Genomic DNA, 17,323 nt, shown 5'->3' with positions numbered 1-17,323 from the left:
TCCTGAGTCCGAGGTATCCTAACACCAATCAGATCTGAATCTCGGTCAGATATGATGGTTGGAGCATTTTTCCAAGAGTCATAGCATTGGTCTTTATATAACCCAGTAGGGTGATATCATGCCTAGAGGCCCTATTGTTATAAATTTATTTTCAGCATGGTTATACATTCTTCCATGAGGAAATTGTAAGACTTATTCTATAAGTTGTTTCCGATGGATCCTTTGTGTCCAAAGTCTGACCCTTGCTTGAAGCCCATGCCAATGTTATCTCGAAGCATGTCTGTGGTACTCCGATTTTCAATAAGAGCATTTGAAGAACAATGCTAAATTTTCTTTGTCCATTATCCAAACACCGTTGTTTGGGTTATGTCATGAAATTCCTCTCCCCTTACCTAAATGGTTTTCTACTTTCTATCCTGTCATGGATATCATGCTCTGCTTGTCCTTGGGAAGGATGTATCCCTGAAATATGTGTTTAAACACATTTTCCTTTCCATTGTTCTATTTAATCTGATAATCATATTTTCCTTTCCATTGTTTGGTTTAACCTTTCTGGTGATCTATATGATCTAAGCAGTAGTATTCTCCTGCTTATGTAAACACCTCGGTGTACAATTCTGTCAGTAAGACCCTGTTACTATTGTCGGTGACATTCCGGTAACCACCGATGGACGAGAACTTTGCCTATTGGTCTGCCTCGTTCAACGAGCAGGAAAATGGTTCTCTTCGTCCCTCGCCCTTGGTATCGACGTTGTTGCCGACATAATCGACAGGCTACCCTCTGACATGCCTTGCTTGCACGATCACGCAAGACGGCTCCGCCCTTCCTACTTTTAACCCACATGGTGGGCCCATAACCCACAGTTCCACAGGATCGAAACCTGACTCTCCTATACAACCCTGTTTCTAATGGTTATTCCCCACGCTTGGCTTCGTATTTAATTCATGGGCCACCTTCCTAGTCATCTATTCTGGTATCAGGCGCAATACTATTTCTCGTTTCTCTGGACCCCTTTCACACTTTGTTCAGGCATCGAACGATTGTCTACCCGCTTAAACTTCTCATGGTACCTTCTTACTGGCTCTCGATATCTTCTTAAGTTTCAATTCGAGAGTTACTTTCCGCCACCTTCCCCGATGTTACTGACCAGTTAGTCAACCTTGCAGAGGTCTGTTCTTCCGGAATAACCACCCTTATTCTTTCGTAAGTACGATGGAGTTCCCGAAGAAAGGATGCCGACTTCATCATGATGATCTAAAGTAGAGAAATAAGGACATCAACGAAGCGGGTCAACTACTTCAGGGAGAGCAAACATGAATGAGAAGATCCATTAGGATGTCGTAACCAAATCTTTCCCCTTGCTCTACCCCTTAAATCTCGGGACGTGATTTCTTGTAGTGGAGGAGAATTGTAACGCCCGGATAATTAGGCTACGGTAATCCCTTTTTAATGATGCCATGTCACCACGGTTACTGTTCTTAATCTCGCGTTAGTTCGAAACCGGTTCGAGTCCAAATTAAAAATCAAACAAACAATAAAAGTTTTCAAAAGTGAAAACAAAAATGTTGTAAATGTGTTAAATAAATCCTGGGTAATAGTGGTGAAGAAACCTAAATTTAATAAAATGATTAAGTGTTCAAATTAATTAAAACTGTAGGTTAAATAATAAAATAAATGCCTTTTGAATTTTATAAAATATTAAAACTATTTTAGTTGGGGTAAGAATTAATGTGGCAGTAGTTTATTTAAAAGTACCAATTTAGGTGTTAGTGATAATTTTTACTAAAACTAAAATAAAATGTAACTAAAATAAAATAGAAAAGAATAAATAAAAATAAAGGAAATAAAACAAAGTAAAAAAAGAAAAAAAACAAACAAACCCCCTGGCCCACTGGGCCACGGCCCAGCAGGCCACCAGGCCGGCCCATCAGCCGCGCCCATATCTCGCACTACCCCAAACCCTAACCCCCCACCGACACCCCACTCCCCCCACGACGCGCCCCCTCCCCTGATCCAGATCGGATCGGGCTCGACGTCGCCGCCTCGCCCTCGTCCGTCGCCGCCCGGAGCTCGTCCTCGCCGGACCTCCCCGCCGGCCTGCCTCCCCGTCGCCCGGTCGTCGCCGTCGACCACCCCGAGCCCCGCTGCCCTGACCCTACGCCCGCGGTGAGGCCCTCGGCCCGTGCTCATCCCCTTCCCTGCATCGCCGCGCTCCCCGCATTCGGCCCGCGCCCTGGCCGCGCGTCGCCCCGCCCGGCGTGCCTCCACATGCGCCGTGGCCGCGCCCTCTCCCCCGTGAGCTCTCCCTCTCCTCCCCCTCTCTCCCGCGCGTGCACGCGCTCGCCGAGCTTGACCACACACCCCGCGCATCCAGGCCCGGCGCCCCGCTGCTCGCCCGCACCCACTGTCGCTGCTCTGCTCGCCCGCCTCCCGCACTCGCCGTCGCAGCGCCTCGCGCCCGCCTGCTGCCGCACACGCGCACCTGAGCCACGCCTCGCTGCGCCTTGCCCCTGTCGCTGCCAAGCGAGGCCACCATCGCCTCGCCCCCTGCTCACCCGCGTGCATCTGCGCCTCCCCCGACCTCGCCGACCCCGTCCCGGGTTGCCGTGCCTGTCTCCACCCAGGCTCGGCCTCCCGCGCCTCGCCGCGCCCCACGCCGTCCCGTCGCCGCGCCCGCCTCTGCGTGGCCGCGCCCCGCCACGGCCCCCCATCTCTGCTCCCGTGCCCCAGCGCCCGCTCGCCCCGCGCCCGCGCCCGCTCAGTGCCCGGACATGTCCGGTCCCCAAAGGGCACCGAGCGGACATGTCCGGTTGTGTCACTGCAAAAGGGCCCCAGTGACCCAGAACAATATTTAAAAAGAAATATTTTTTTAATAAAAATAAATAATTAATTAAGATAATTAAATAACTTAATTAATCCTATTAATATTAACTAATTAAGATTAATTAAACTAATAACTAATTAACCTAATTAACTACTGTTAATTAGCTAACAGCCCGTGACAGGCGGGACCCACCTGTCAGGTTGACCAGGTCAACGGTCAACGTTGACTGCTGACGTCATGCTGATGCATTAATTAAATTTTGAATTAAATTAATTTATTAAAATCTAGAAAATGTTTAAATCTTTATAAATTAATATAAAATAATCCGTAGCTCGGATGAAAATACTTTGTACATGAAAGTTGCTCAGAACGACGAGACGAATCCGAAAACGCAGTCCGTTCGTTCACCACAAGTCCCTAGCATAGTGAACCTACAACATTTCACCTCCGGTCCATCTGTCCAAAAACGCAAAACATCGGGAATACTTTCCCGGATGTTTCCCCCCTTCGCCAGTAGCACCTACTATTGCGTTAGGGCACACCTAGTACCACTCATTGTCATGTCACGCATCGTCATGCTTATGTTTGCATTGTATTTACTGTTTCTTCCCCCTCTTCTCTCCGGTAGACTACGAGACCGACGCTGCTGCTGTCCAGTTCGACTACGGAGTTGACGACCCCTCCTACTTGCCAGATGAACCAGGCAAGCCCCCCCCCCCTTGATCACCAGATATCGCCTATTCCTTCTCTATACTGCTTGCATTAGAGTAGTGTAGCATGTTATTGCTTTCGGTTAATCCTATACTGATGCATAGCCTATCATTGTTGCTACAGTTGTTACCCTTACCTGCTATCCTACTGCTTAGTATAGGATGCTAGTGTTCCATCAGTGGCCCTACACTCTTGTCCGTCTGCCGTGCTATACTACTAGGCCGTGATCACTTCGGGAGGTGATCACGGGTATATACTATATACTTTATATACATGACACATGTGGTGACTAAAGTCGGGTCGGCTTGTTGAGTACCCGCAAGTGATTCTGATGAGGGGGCTGAAAGGACAGGTGGCTCCATCCCGGTAGAGGTGGGCCTGGGTTCCTGACGGCCCCCGACTGTTACTTTGTGGCGGAGCGACAGGGCAGGTTGAGACCACCGAGGTGAGAGGTGGGCCTGGCCCTAGTCGGCGTTCGCGGATACTTAACACGCTTAACGAGATCTTGGTATTTGATCCGAGTCTGGCCATTTGGTCTATACGCACTAACCAACTACGCGGGAACAGTTATGGGCACTCGACGTCGTGGTATCAGCAGAAGCTCTTCTCGACGTCAGCGACTGAGTGGCGCGCGCCGCATTGGACCGTAAGCTCGCGTTTGTATTAAGGGGGCTAGGTCTGCTTCCGGCCGTGTACGCAACGTGCAGGTGTGCAATGGGAGATGGGCCCAGACCCCTGCGCGCATAGGGTTTAGAGCGGCGTGCTGACCTCTCTGTTGAGCCTAGGTGGGGCTGCGACGTGTTGATCTTCCGAGGCCGGGCATGACCCAGAAAAGTGTGTCCGGCCAAATGGGATCGAGCGTGTTGGGTTATGTGGTGCACCCCTGCAGGGAAGTTTATCTATTCGAATAGCCGTGTCCCTCGGTAAAAGGACGACCCGGAGTTGTACCTTGACCTTATGACAACTAGAACCGGATACTTAATAAAACACACCCTTCCAAGTGCCAGATACAACCCGGTGATCGCTCTCTAACAGGGCGACGAGGAGGGGATCGCCGGGTAGGATTATGCTATACGATGCTACTTGGAGGACTTCAATCTACTCTCTTCTATATGCTGCAAGATGGAGATGGCCAGAAGCATAGTCTTCGACAGGACTAGCTATCCTCCCCTTATTCTGGCATTCTGCAGTTCAGTCCAGTGATATGGCCCTTTACACATATATACATGCATATGTACTGTAGCTCCTTGCTTGCGAGTACTTTGGATGAGTACTCACGGTTGCTTTCCTTCCTCTTTTTCCCCTTTCCTTTCTACTGATTGCCGCAACGAGAGGCTGGAATCCAGGAGCCGGACGCCACCGTTGACGACGACTCCTACGACACTGGAGGTGCCTACTACTATGTGCAGCCTGCTGACGACGACAAGGAGTAGTTAGGAGGATCCCAGGCAGGAGGCCTACGCCTCTTTCGATCTGTATCCCAGTTTGTGCTAGCCTTCTTAAGGCAAACTTGTTTAACTTATGTCTGTACTCAGATATTGTTCCTTCCGCTGACTCATCTATGATTGAGCACTTGTATTCGAGCCCTCGAGGCCCCTGGCTTGTATTATGATGCTTGTATGACTTATTTATGTTGTAGAGTTGTGTTGTGATATCTTCCCGTGAGTCTCTGATCTTGATCGTACACATTTGCGTGCATGATTAGTGTACGGTCATATCGGGGGCGTCACAATGAAGCCCCTGGCAAATATGAAACGTACCAAAGTGTACGGGTTCTATCTGATAAGGTTACCCATAGGAGGGAAAGAAAAAAAGAAAGGAAAACAAAGAGGGTGCAAAGAAAATAAGCTAGGGCCCTAAAGCTCGGGCCGCGAACTGTTTCCATTGTAATTTGATTAATACGTCAAGGCGCATTTGATACAAGTAGTGCGATGAGCAATATGCTATTTAACATGCCAAAACCAAGGGAGAGCTGCATGTGGGTCCTGAAAAATAGGTAGAGTGATTGTTAACAAAACCACCTAGAAAGTCTCCCATATGTCTGTGTTTCTTGCCATCTTGGTGTGTTTGTCCTTCAAGAGGACCGATGATCAGGCCATCGGATGGGGCCTGCCGGATTGAGACCTGAAAAAGGGGAAAAGGAAAAGTGAAAGTATGTGTGTATCCGGTGCCGGTTGAGCCGTACTGTGGATCACAAGCTAGCTATGCCTCCGTCGATGCCCATGGAATTTTGAGTGCGTAGTTATGTACGCGCGGCACGAATGCCACCACTTGATCGGGACTGAGACGGAGGCCGGATTGCTAGGCGGGCTCCTGACGCGCCGACCTGTCCTACTGCAGGGTAGTTCGGACCCTCTTAACGGTGTTCGTGGGCTCGGCATCCGAATTAAGGTTCTGCTTGAGAAGTCCGCTCTGTACTTCTGCTGCTAAGGCAGTTGTGTGCTCTTCTGTACGGAGGGAGCGTTCTGTATTTCCATTGACCGTTATGACGCCGCGTGGACCGGGCATCTTGAGCTTGAGATAAGCATAGTGTGGCACTGCATTGAATCGAGCGAATGCGGTTCACCCGAGCAGTGGGTGATAGCCGCTGCGAAAGGGGACGATGTCGAAGATTAACTCCTCGCTTGGGAAATTGTCCGGAGATCCGAAGACAACATCTAGCGTGATTGAGCCCGTACAATGGGCCTCTACACCTAGTATGACTCCTTTGAAGGTAGTCTTTGTGGGCTTGATCCGTGATGGATTAATGCCCATTTTTCGCTCTGTATCCTGATAGAGTAGATTGAGGCTTCTACCTCCGTCCATAGGGACGCGCGTCAGGTGAAATCCATCAATGATTGGGTCAAGGACTAGTGCGGCTGAACCGCCATGACGGATACTAGTCGGATGATCCCGACTATCAAAGGTGATCGGGAATGACGACCATGGATTGAATTTTGGGGCGACTAGCTCTATTGCGTAGACGTCCCTTAGTGCGCGCTTGCGCTCCCTTTTGGGGATGTGTGTAGCATATGTCATGTTCACTGTTTTGACTTGAGGGGGAAACTTCTTATGTCCCCCTGTGTTCGGTTGCCGGGGCTCCTCCTCGTCGTCCTTGCTTTGTGATCCCTTTTCCCTGTTCTTAATGTTTAATTTGCTGGCCTGTTTAAAAACCCAACAATCTCTGTTGGTATGATTGGCTTGTTTGGTCTGGGGTGCCATGTATCTGGGACGGGCGATCGAGTATGCGGTCCAGGCTGGATGGTCCCTGATTGTTTCTTTTGTACGGTTTCTTCCGCTGGCTGGACTTGGAGCCGCTGAATCCGGTGTTGACTGTAGTGTCGTCAGTATTTTCACCATTGCTTCGTCAGTATTTTCACCATTGCCTGTGTAAAAGCGGGTCATGAGTGTCGTAAGGGCTGCCATAGATTTTGGCTTTTCTTGGCCGAGGTGGCGGGCGAGCCATTCGTCGCGGATGCTATGTTTAAAGACCGCTAGGGCTTCGGCATCCGGACAGTCGACGATCTGGTTCTTTTTGGTTAGGAACCTAGTCCAGAATTTCCTGGCTGACTCTCCAGGTTGTTGAACTATGTGGCTTAAGTCATCAGCGTCTGGTGGCCGGACATACGTACCTTGGAAGTTGTCGAGGAAGGCTTCTTCCAAGTCCTCCCAGCTGCCGATAGAATTTTCAGGCTGGCTATTTAACCAGTGTCGAGCTGGTCCACTAAGCTTTAGTGGGAGGTATTTGATAGCATGGAGGTCATCTCCGCGGGCCATGTGGATGTGGAGGATAAAGTCCTCGATCCATACCGCGGGATCAGTTGTCCCATCGTATGATTCAATATTCACGGGTTTGAACCCTTCGGGGAATTCGTGATCCATTACTTCATCAGTGAAGCAAAGAGGGTGTGCAACGCCTCTATACCTTGCCGCATCGCGACGTAGCTCCGATGGAGTCCATCTGCGGTTGTCGGCTCGGGCGTGACTAGGTTTGTCACGTCCGAATAAGTAGGCATCCTCACGTGTCGAGGAACGTCCTCGTGATCCGTAAATCGATCAGGTATATCCTGCTCTACTATCCAGGGTCTGCCGGAGGTCGTATGTATGACTCCGAACTGTTTTGTCTCTATTTTTACGTGGCGGTGGGGCAGGCTGCTGTTCGGCCTGAGTTGCCGCTCTATCCCGACCACGTGCTGGCGGTCTGTCGCACTGTCCCGACCGTGTAATGGTCGATGGGCCGCATTACGCGAGGGAGGTATGGGCTCCGGCGCCTCTTCATCGTACTGAGGTAGCAACCTTCGATTCGGGTAACTCTTGGCTGGGTGTCTGAGGCCGTATTCTTCGGCTGCCAGAACGTCAGTCCACCTGTCGACGAGCAGATCTTGGTCACCTTGAAGCTGCTACAGCTTCTTTTTCAGGCTCCTTGCGGTGGCTATTAGCTGGCGCTTGAAGCGCTCCTTCTCGAGAGGTTCCTCAGGCACGATGAAATCTTTGTTGCCGAGGCTTTCCTCATCCTCGAAGAGCGGACGATAACTACTATCCTCCGAGTCATTGGGTCTGGCCTGTTCGTCGGGGCTAGCTTGCCCGTTTTCTTGATCCTCCTGTTCGGATGTTGCCTCAGCAAGGTCTTCATTGTTTTCGGCATCGACTGGAGTATCATTTTCTCCGGTGCCAGCATTGCTGTCTTTTGGATGACGTGACTTAGAGCGGCGCCGAGGACACCAGTGTTTTTGCTATGTCTCAGGAGGTTTATTCTTGACTGGATTTGCTTTGTCATCGTCGTTGGTTGTTTTGGGTGTATCCACCATGTACACATCGTACGAAGAAGTGGCCGTCCAGCGTCCAGTAAATGGCGGATTTTGATTTTGCTCCTCATCAGCATCGTCGTCCATACCGTCGATGTCTTCGGAGCCGTAATCAAGCGTGTCGGTTAAATCCTCGACCGTGGCTATGAAGTGGGTGGCGGGTGGGAAGCAAAATTCTCCATCATTAGCCCCTAATTCGAACTAGACATAGTTCGGCTGTGCGTCCCCCACCAAGGACAGGTTCTTTAATGAGTTTAGGACATCTCCCAAGGTCGAGTGCTGGAAGATGTCTGCGGCGCTAAACTCAAAGATCGATAAGCGATCAAGTTCGGCGTCCGCGGACTCACATGGTTCGGAACTTATAACAAGAGACGATTCCGGAGTTCCGGTGACACAGATATCGTGTGAGCTTAAGTCCATGTGTGGCTCCAACGCCGGGGAATCTGTGGCCCCCGTGGTGCGGTTGAGCTTCCGGTCCTTGGACGGTGCAGTATGCTCCGGATCTAAGGCCAGAGCAGTTACAGGTGCTATCTCCTGAATGCGGTCCAATGAAAGATTTAGGTCATGTTCATCGAGGTGACCAGGAGCGGTCGCCGCGGTCTCGAATCCGACAAAGATCAAATCTCCACGGATGTCCACGACGTAGTTAAAGCTCCCAAATCTGACCTGATGGCCAGGGGCGCAGCTATCGATCTACTCCAGATGGCCAAACGAGTTGGCCCGCAGTGCGAACCCGCCGAACACAAAGATTTGTCCGGGGAGGAAAGTTTCTCCTTGGACAGCGTCATTGTTGACGATTGAAGGGGCCATCAAACCTTTTGAGGACAGAACAATGGAACTCTCAATGAAAGCACCAATGTCGGTGACAAAACCGGCGGATCTCGGGTAGGGGGTCCCGAACTGTGCGTCTAAGGTCGATGGTAACAAGAGACAGGGGGCACGATGTTTACCCAGGTTCGGGCCCTCTCTATGGAGGTAATACCCTACTTCCTACTAGATTGATCTTGATGAATATGAGTATTACAAGAGTTGATCTACCACGAGATCGTAATGGCTAAACCCTAAAAGTCTAGCCTGTATGAATATGGTAATGAATCTCCCCCTCCAGACTAAGTCCTCCTGTTTATATAGACACCGGGAGGATCTAGGGTTACAGAAGGTCGGTTACAAAGAAAGGAATATACATATTTGGTCGCCAAGCTTGCCTTCCACGCCAAGGAGAGTCCCATCCGGACACGGGTAAAGTCTTCGGTCTTTGTATCTTCACAGCCCATCAGTCCGGCCCATGGCTAACTGGCCGGACACTCGAAGACCCCTTAGTCCAGGACTCCCTCAGGCTCCATCAGTCATCTACAACAATGCTGCCCCGAGGGAGGTCTTTCTCCTCGGCCAGATCTTTGTGTTCGGTGGCTTCGCACTGCGGGCCAACTCGCTTGGCCATCTAGAGTAGATCGACAGCTACAACCCACGTCACCAGATTATTTTTGGAAATCTAGACTATGTCGCCAATATCCGAGGAGATTTGATCTTCCAAGGGTTTGCGACCCCAACCTCTGCTCTGGCCTTAGATCCAGAGCGCATCACCAGGTCCGAAGACAGGATTTCCGAGTCCACTGGACTCTCTGCAGCTATTGAGCCTAGCACGGAAGAACCGGAGGAAGTAGTGTCACCGGCCATCATCATGAAGCCGGACTCTTCTCCGAACACTAGCTCTGAACCCACGGAGTTAGCATCTTGTGAACTTGGCCAAGGAGTTTCCTTCCCACCGTACTCCACGGACTCTCTTCTCCCTGGCCAAACCTCGCCTTTAAGCGAGGCTCTGGACTTAATGCGATCCCTAGTCATTACAGAGGGGCAACGTCCGAACTACGCATGGCCCGGACTAGGGGCTGAGAGCGGGGAATTTTACGTCCCACCCACCACCCACTTCATAGCCACTGTCGAGGACTTAACCGACATGCTCGATTACGGCTCTAAAGACATCAAGGGTATGGACGACGATGCCGGAGAAGAGCAGGCCCAAACCCGACGTTTACCGGACGCTGGACGGCCACCTCTTCATATGACGTGTACATGGTTGATACACCCAAAGAGGGTAACGGCAATAACGAGAAAAATCCAGTTGAGGATAAATCTCCTGAGACACAACCAAAGCGCCGATGTCAGCGGCGCCGCTCTAAATCACGCCGTGGAAAAGACATCAATACCGGCACCGGAGACAATAATACTCCAGATGACACCGAAGACCAAGAAGACCCCGTCGAGCCAACCTCCGAACAGGATGATCGGGAAGACGGGCAAATTAGCCCTGATGAACAGGCTGTAAACGAAGACTCGGGTGATAGTAATTATCTTCCACTCTCCGAGGATGAGGTGAGTCTCGGGAACGAAGACTTTATCGTGCCTGAGGAACCCCTTGAGCAGGAGCGCTTTAAGCGCACACTACTGTAATCAGCTTCTTTGTCGTCCGCCATGGCGGATGGCAAAGGCATGGATCATGGACGACAAACTTCTTTGCTGTCCGCAAGCAGACGACAAACTGTCCGTCCGAACACGTGCCATCAAAGGCTTTCTTTGTCGTCCGCTTCCTGCAAACGGACGGCAAAGGATTGTGCCGTCCGCCATTCGTGGCCAGCAGACAACAAAGATCGTGGACGGCAGTGAGGTAGGGTGAGAGCCGTTAGGGGTTAACGGCGTGCTTTGCCGTCAGCCAGCGGACGACAAAGAGGCTAAGGTCTTTTCCGTCCGCTGGCAAACGGCAAAGTGCTCAAACATGCCAGTCCCAGGAACCACAGGTAGCTGCCACGTGGTATGTTTTCCGTCAGCTAGCTGACGGCAAAGAGCCTGTACAATACTGTTTTTAATTTAATTCATTCAATTTGACAGCAATTCACAGATATACACAGATATACATATATACACAACAAGCATATCCAACACACAAGTTTCATCATATATACGTACATAACCAACACATATATAGTTCCATCCTTACATATTACAAAAGTTTCACATTGTTCATCCAACACCGTTATCCATCCATCCATATAACAAGTTCCAACCATGCAAGTTCATTGATACAAAACAAAATCACAAATGGAAAAGAAGCACTCCATCCATGCAAGCTTCCGTGAATTAAATCAAATCTGCAAAATGATAAACAAGATGTTAGAAAAAGAAGATGAAAAAGAAGAAGAAGAAGACTATAAGAAGTAAGCATACTTAAGTAAAATGGAGCTCACCTAGAAGAAAATGAAGAAGAAGAAGACTAGAAGAATACTAGAAGAAGACTAGAAGAATAAGAATAAGAAGAAGAAGAAGAAGAAGAAGAAGAAGACTATAAGCTTATTATGTAAACTTGGTCATTTTGTGCTAACATAAGTAATTTTGGAGTTAACCTATAGGAAACTAAGCATATTAGAGATAACTTAGCATATTAGAGCCAACTTAGGTAAATGGAGCCAACCTAGCTAATTATGCCATCTTTGAGTGAACTAAGCATATTGGAGATAATTTATAGCTAACTTATGTCATTTTGGAGAAGAAGAAGAAGACTATAAGCTTATTATGTAAACTTGGTCATTTTGTGCTAACATAAGTAATTTTGGAGCTAACCTATAGGAAACAAAGCATAGTAGAGATAACTTAGCATGTTAGAGCTAACATATGTAACTAAGCATATTAGAGCTAACATAGGTAACTAAGCATATTAGAGCTAACTTAGAGCTAACTTATGTCATTTCGGAGGAAACAAAGCTAAGTATATATAGATCATTTTGGAGATCTGACATACCTGACATAGTTCAGTTCTCATTGTTCTTCTCCTTCTCCTTCCTCAGCCTGATGCGCCAAGAGCGGCGAGGCGGTGGAGGTAGTGGGATGTAGTCTTCTACCACAATTGGTGTGGTCATGTCGCCTAGCTGTGGGATCGCCGGCGCCACCACCGGCGCGAGGTCATTGTCAGGCACCACCACCATCGCGAGGCCATCTTCAGGCAGGACAGGCACGACCATCGCTAGGTCATCCTTAGCCACCACCGTCTCTTGCCCATGGTTAGCCACCACCATCTCTTGCGCTTGGTCAGCCACCACCATCGCTAGGTCATCCTCAGCCTGATGCCCACTCTGCTCCTCTTCTTCCCCACTCTAGTCCGGATCATCTTCATTGCTGTCTTTGCTGCAGCCAGAATCGCTGCTGCTTTTGCTACAGCCAGAATCGATATTGCTTTTGCTACAGCCAGAATCGTTGCTACTTTGGCTGTAGCCAGTGTCGCTGCTGTTGCTCCCATTGCCTGTCCAAATGCAACAATTAATGATCGTTAACAATCGATGCGAGACAAAGCCAAATGTAGAGGAATAAGAAGAGGCAGAACGTCCTGGCATCATCGTTGTCAGCGTAGCGCATGCGACACATAGTCGCATTGAACACCTTCACGATGAGCACGATGGCATTGTCGTCGTACCTGAAGAGAAGGAAGTACCCCAGCCGCAGGTCGTAGGCATGGTAGAACTTCTCCCAACCACGACACAGGTACATGTGGCCCTCCTTGATCACCAACTCCACGTCCCACAGCCTGCGAAACCCGCTGCTGGCTGTCGCACCTTCACATTATTTGGCGGATCTTCACCCAGCATGTTCATAAAAGTGTCAGGCAGCCGCTGTAGTTTGGGACAAGGAGTGATGTAGCAAACAGCAGAGTTATCATAATGAGATGGTTGAAGGGGGGATCTCTCCTTTTATATACCTGCCTCTTGGAGGAAGTCCCAAGTATGATACTGAAGAACTTGAAAGCATCCAACTCGTACTCTGGTGTGGCAGAGCGAAGCCTGCGGTGACGGCCTCCCCCCATCTCTAATAAGCAGCAGAAGAGACCAATTAGTATCTAGCTAGAAGCATATCTATAAACATAGAGCCAAGTTTCTAGACATGAAAGAAAACTGAGAAAAAAAAGCAATGCACTTGTGCTCAACAACATCAAAAACACTTAGTTAATTTGGTAGGTTAGTTGGGAATGGCAATTGGCACCCTTCAAAACTAGGGATTTCTTTAGACGTGAAAGAAAACTGAAAATGTTGAAAAAAGAGCATAGTAATCTAAAAATAGGGGAAAATACACTTCTTCTTTCTCCTCTTTATCTTCTTCTCTTTTTCATCTTTCTTCTTTCTTCTTAACCAAAACTAAACCTAAAGTTCCTTCTGGTGTGATCACATTGGAATACTTGTGGCAACAAATCATAGTTGCACCATATTTTAGGTGGCTCTAGGTGCCACACACCAAGCAAACAAACAAACCTCAAATCAGAAACTAAGGCTGTAGTGTCGCAAAATCAATTTACTTTGTATGCAAATCAGAATGTATAGTTTGCCTTTTATGACAGATTCCATAAGCAATATGGATGCCATGTTGTTTTCTCAAATTAAACTAATTCGAGTGTTGCTGATTGATGAATTTGAATATATGCAAAGGAATTTGAGGAAACCTTTTGCTCTTCTCACTATTAGTTTCATAATCTTTTATACAACCCCTTCAAGGAGTCTATGGATAACTTTCGTTTACAGTTCACTTGATGTGTGTATTACATTCTCTATTGGAAATGCATTTGAATTCATTTATCACAAATAATAATTCTGAAGTTTAACTCCCATGATACGGTTGCCACGTACCTACCAAGACATGCCAATTTTTTTCTTGTATACAAAAGAACTCGTGCACTAATATTTACTTCACTGAAAGATTTTTCAGTTTGAAGGGAAATAGTTTTTGTTCCCTCATCAATTAATAATATAATAATAATAATTCATTATATGCCAATGAGTTGAGAAATTTGGCACTACATTATTTAAATGACACATAAAGCATAATGTACAAAAAAATGATCATGCATAACTAAACATTGTGGATCAATAATAGTATAGAAGATGATCTTACTCATAAGACTACTAGTGAGAATTGAGATTATACATAATTATAGTAGAGAAGATGCTATCTATGCTATAAACCTAAAATAGAGTAAACCTAAACTAAACCAAACCTAAAATAAACCTAAACTAAACTTAAAATACAGAAACAAAAATAGAAAAAATACAAGAGGTCTCACCGGGTGGAGGAGGGGGCGCCGGAGGGGTGGGGCGGCCGCGGTGGTGGATGAGAGGGCCGCCGGGGCGGCCCGGTGGAGGAGGGGGCCGAAGTGGCGCGGAGGCCGTGGTCGTGGAGCAGAGGGGTGCCGGGGCCGCCAGGTGCAGGAGGGAGCGGCGGGGCGGCCGCGGTGGTGGAGCTGAGGGGCGCCAGGGCCGCCGGGGTGGAGGAGGGGGTGCTGCGGCGACGTGGGTGGCGTGGGGCGGTGGCGGCTCGGGCACGGGGCAGTGCGGCCCGACGACGGGGATGGTGCGGGGCGGGGAATGGGGTCACCGGGGCTGCTGGGGCGGCGCGGCGACGGGGGTGGCGCGGGGCAGCGGCGGCACGGGGGCGGGATGGTGCGGGGCGGCGCCGGCTCGGGCGCGGGCGGAGAGAGAGCGGGGACAGATTTGGGGCGCGGGCGGGCGTCGATATGGATTTTAGTTAGGGCACGGTTCTTTGCCGTCCGCCAGCAGACGACAACGATCCTAGCTAACGGACATTAGCTTGGCCACTTTCTTTGCCGTCTGCTAGCGGACGGCAAAGACAGTGTCCGTTAGGTGGTTCTCAGTAGTGGGCCACCCTCATTCTTTGTCGTCCGCTAGCGGACGACGAAAACTATATGTCGTCTGCTGGCGGACGGCAAATGCTTGGCTGACGGCAAACATGGTCTTTGCCGTCAGCCAAATCTTTGCCGTCAACTTCTATTGAGCTGACGGCAAAGAATGTCTTTGTCGTCGGCTAGCGGACGGCAAAGACCTGGCTGATGGCAAAGATCCTGATTCCAGTAGTGGCAGGCTGATAGCCACTGCAAGGAGCCTGAAAAAGAAGTAGCAGGAGCTTCAAGCTGATCAAGATTTGCTGAACGACAGGTGGACTAATGTACTGGCAGCCGAGGAATACTGCCTCGAGCACCTAACCAAGAGTTACCCGAAGCGTAAGCTACTACCTCAATTCGACGACGAGGCGCTGGAGCCCGTACCATCAGCGCATAACGCGGCCGACCGACCACCACATGGCCGTGACAAAATGGCAACTCAAGCCGAACACCATCCCGTACTACCTCGCCGTAAAAGTAGAGACACAACAGCTCGGTGATATACGTATGACCTACAGCTAGACTTGGAAAATAGAGTAGGTCAGACCAGATCGATCTACGAATCGCAGGGGCGTGTCCCGGCGCGCGAGGACGGCTATCCAGTCGGGCGCGACAAGTATAACCACGTCCAGGCCGAAAACCGCAAACGGACTCCATCCGAGATGCACTGCGACTTGGCCTAATATAGAGCCGTCGCACACCCCCTCTGCTTCATTGACGAAGTAATGGAGCATGAATTCCCAGAAGGGTTTAAACCCGTGAATATTGAATCATATTCACATATTCACATGGCCCGCGGTGATGATCTTCACGCCATCAAATACCTCCCGCTAAAGCTCAAAGGACCAGCTCTTCACTGGTTAAACATCCTTTCAGAAAATTCCATTGGTAGCTGGGAGGACTTGGAAGACGCCTTCCACGACAATTTCCAGGGTACATACGTCCGACCTCCAGATGCTGATGACTTAAGTCACATAGTTCAATAGCCCAGAGAGTCGGCCAGGAAATTCTGGACGAGGTTCCTAATTAAAAAGAACGAGATCATCGACTGTCCGGATGTTGAAGCCCTAGTGGCCTTTAAGCATAGCATTCGCGACGAAGGGCTCGCCCGACACCTTGGCCATGAAAGGCCGAAGTCCATGGCAGCCCTCACGGCACTTATGACCCGCTTTTGCGCGGGCGAAGATAGTTGGCGAGCCGTAGCAGCAGTAATGCAAGTGAACCTGGCACCTCGGAAGCTAGAAATAGCAATGGCAAGCCCAGACGCAACAGGAACAAGCGTCGGAACAATGGTGACAATACTGATGACACGGCGGTCAATGCCGGATTTAGTGGCTCCAAGTCTGGTCAGCGGAAGAAGCCATTTAAAAGAAGCAATCCGGGCTCATCCAGCTTGGACCAAATCCTCAATCGACCATGTCAGATCCACGGCACCCCCGATAAACCTACCAATCATACCAACAGAAGTTGTTGTGTCTTTAAACAGGCCGGTAAGTTAAATATCGAGAATAAGGAGAAGGGGCCGCCAAGTGAGGATGATGACGAGGAGCCCCGTCCACCGAACACAGGGGGACAGAAGAAATCCCCCCCCCCAAGTCAAAACGGTGGACATGATATACGCTACACATATCCCCAAGAGGGAGCGCAAACGCGCGCTCAAGGACGTCTATGCGATAGAGCCAGGTGCCCCAAAATTCAATCCATGGTCATCCTGCGTAATCACTTTCGATCGCAGGGACCATCCGACCAGTATCCGTCACGGCGGCTTAGCCGCACTGGTCCTCGACCCAATAATTGATGGATTCCACCTCACACGAGTCCTCATGGACGGGGGCAGCAGCCTTAACCCGCTCTATCAGGACACAGTCCGCAAGATGGGCATCGATCCATCAAGGATCGAGCCCACAAAAACTATCTTTAAAGGAGTTATACCAGGTGTAGAGGCCCGTTGCACGGGCTCAATTACATTGGAAGTCGTCTTCGGATCTCCAGACAACTTCCGAAGCGAAGACTTGATCTTCGACATCGTCCCCTTCCATAGTAGCTATCACGCACTGCTCGGATGAACCGCATTTGCTCGCTTCAATGTGGTGCCACACTATGCCTATCTCAAACTCAAGATGCCCGGACCACGTGGTGTCGTAACAGTCAACGGAAACATGGAACGCTCCCTCCCTACCGAGGAGCACACCGTGGCCCTGGCAGCGGAAATATTGGGCAAGCCCCCAGACACTATTAAACGAGTCCAAACTACTCCGCAGAATGATAGTCCAGCTCTTCAGGAGTTCACT

Source organism: Aegilops tauschii, chromosome 5 (genome assembly GCF_002575655.3).
Source record: "Aegilops tauschii subsp. strangulata cultivar AL8/78 chromosome 5, Aet v6.0, whole genome shotgun sequence".
NCBI lineage: Eukaryota > Viridiplantae > Streptophyta > Magnoliopsida > Poales > Poaceae > Aegilops > Aegilops tauschii.
This window is presented reverse-complemented; position numbering follows the sequence as displayed.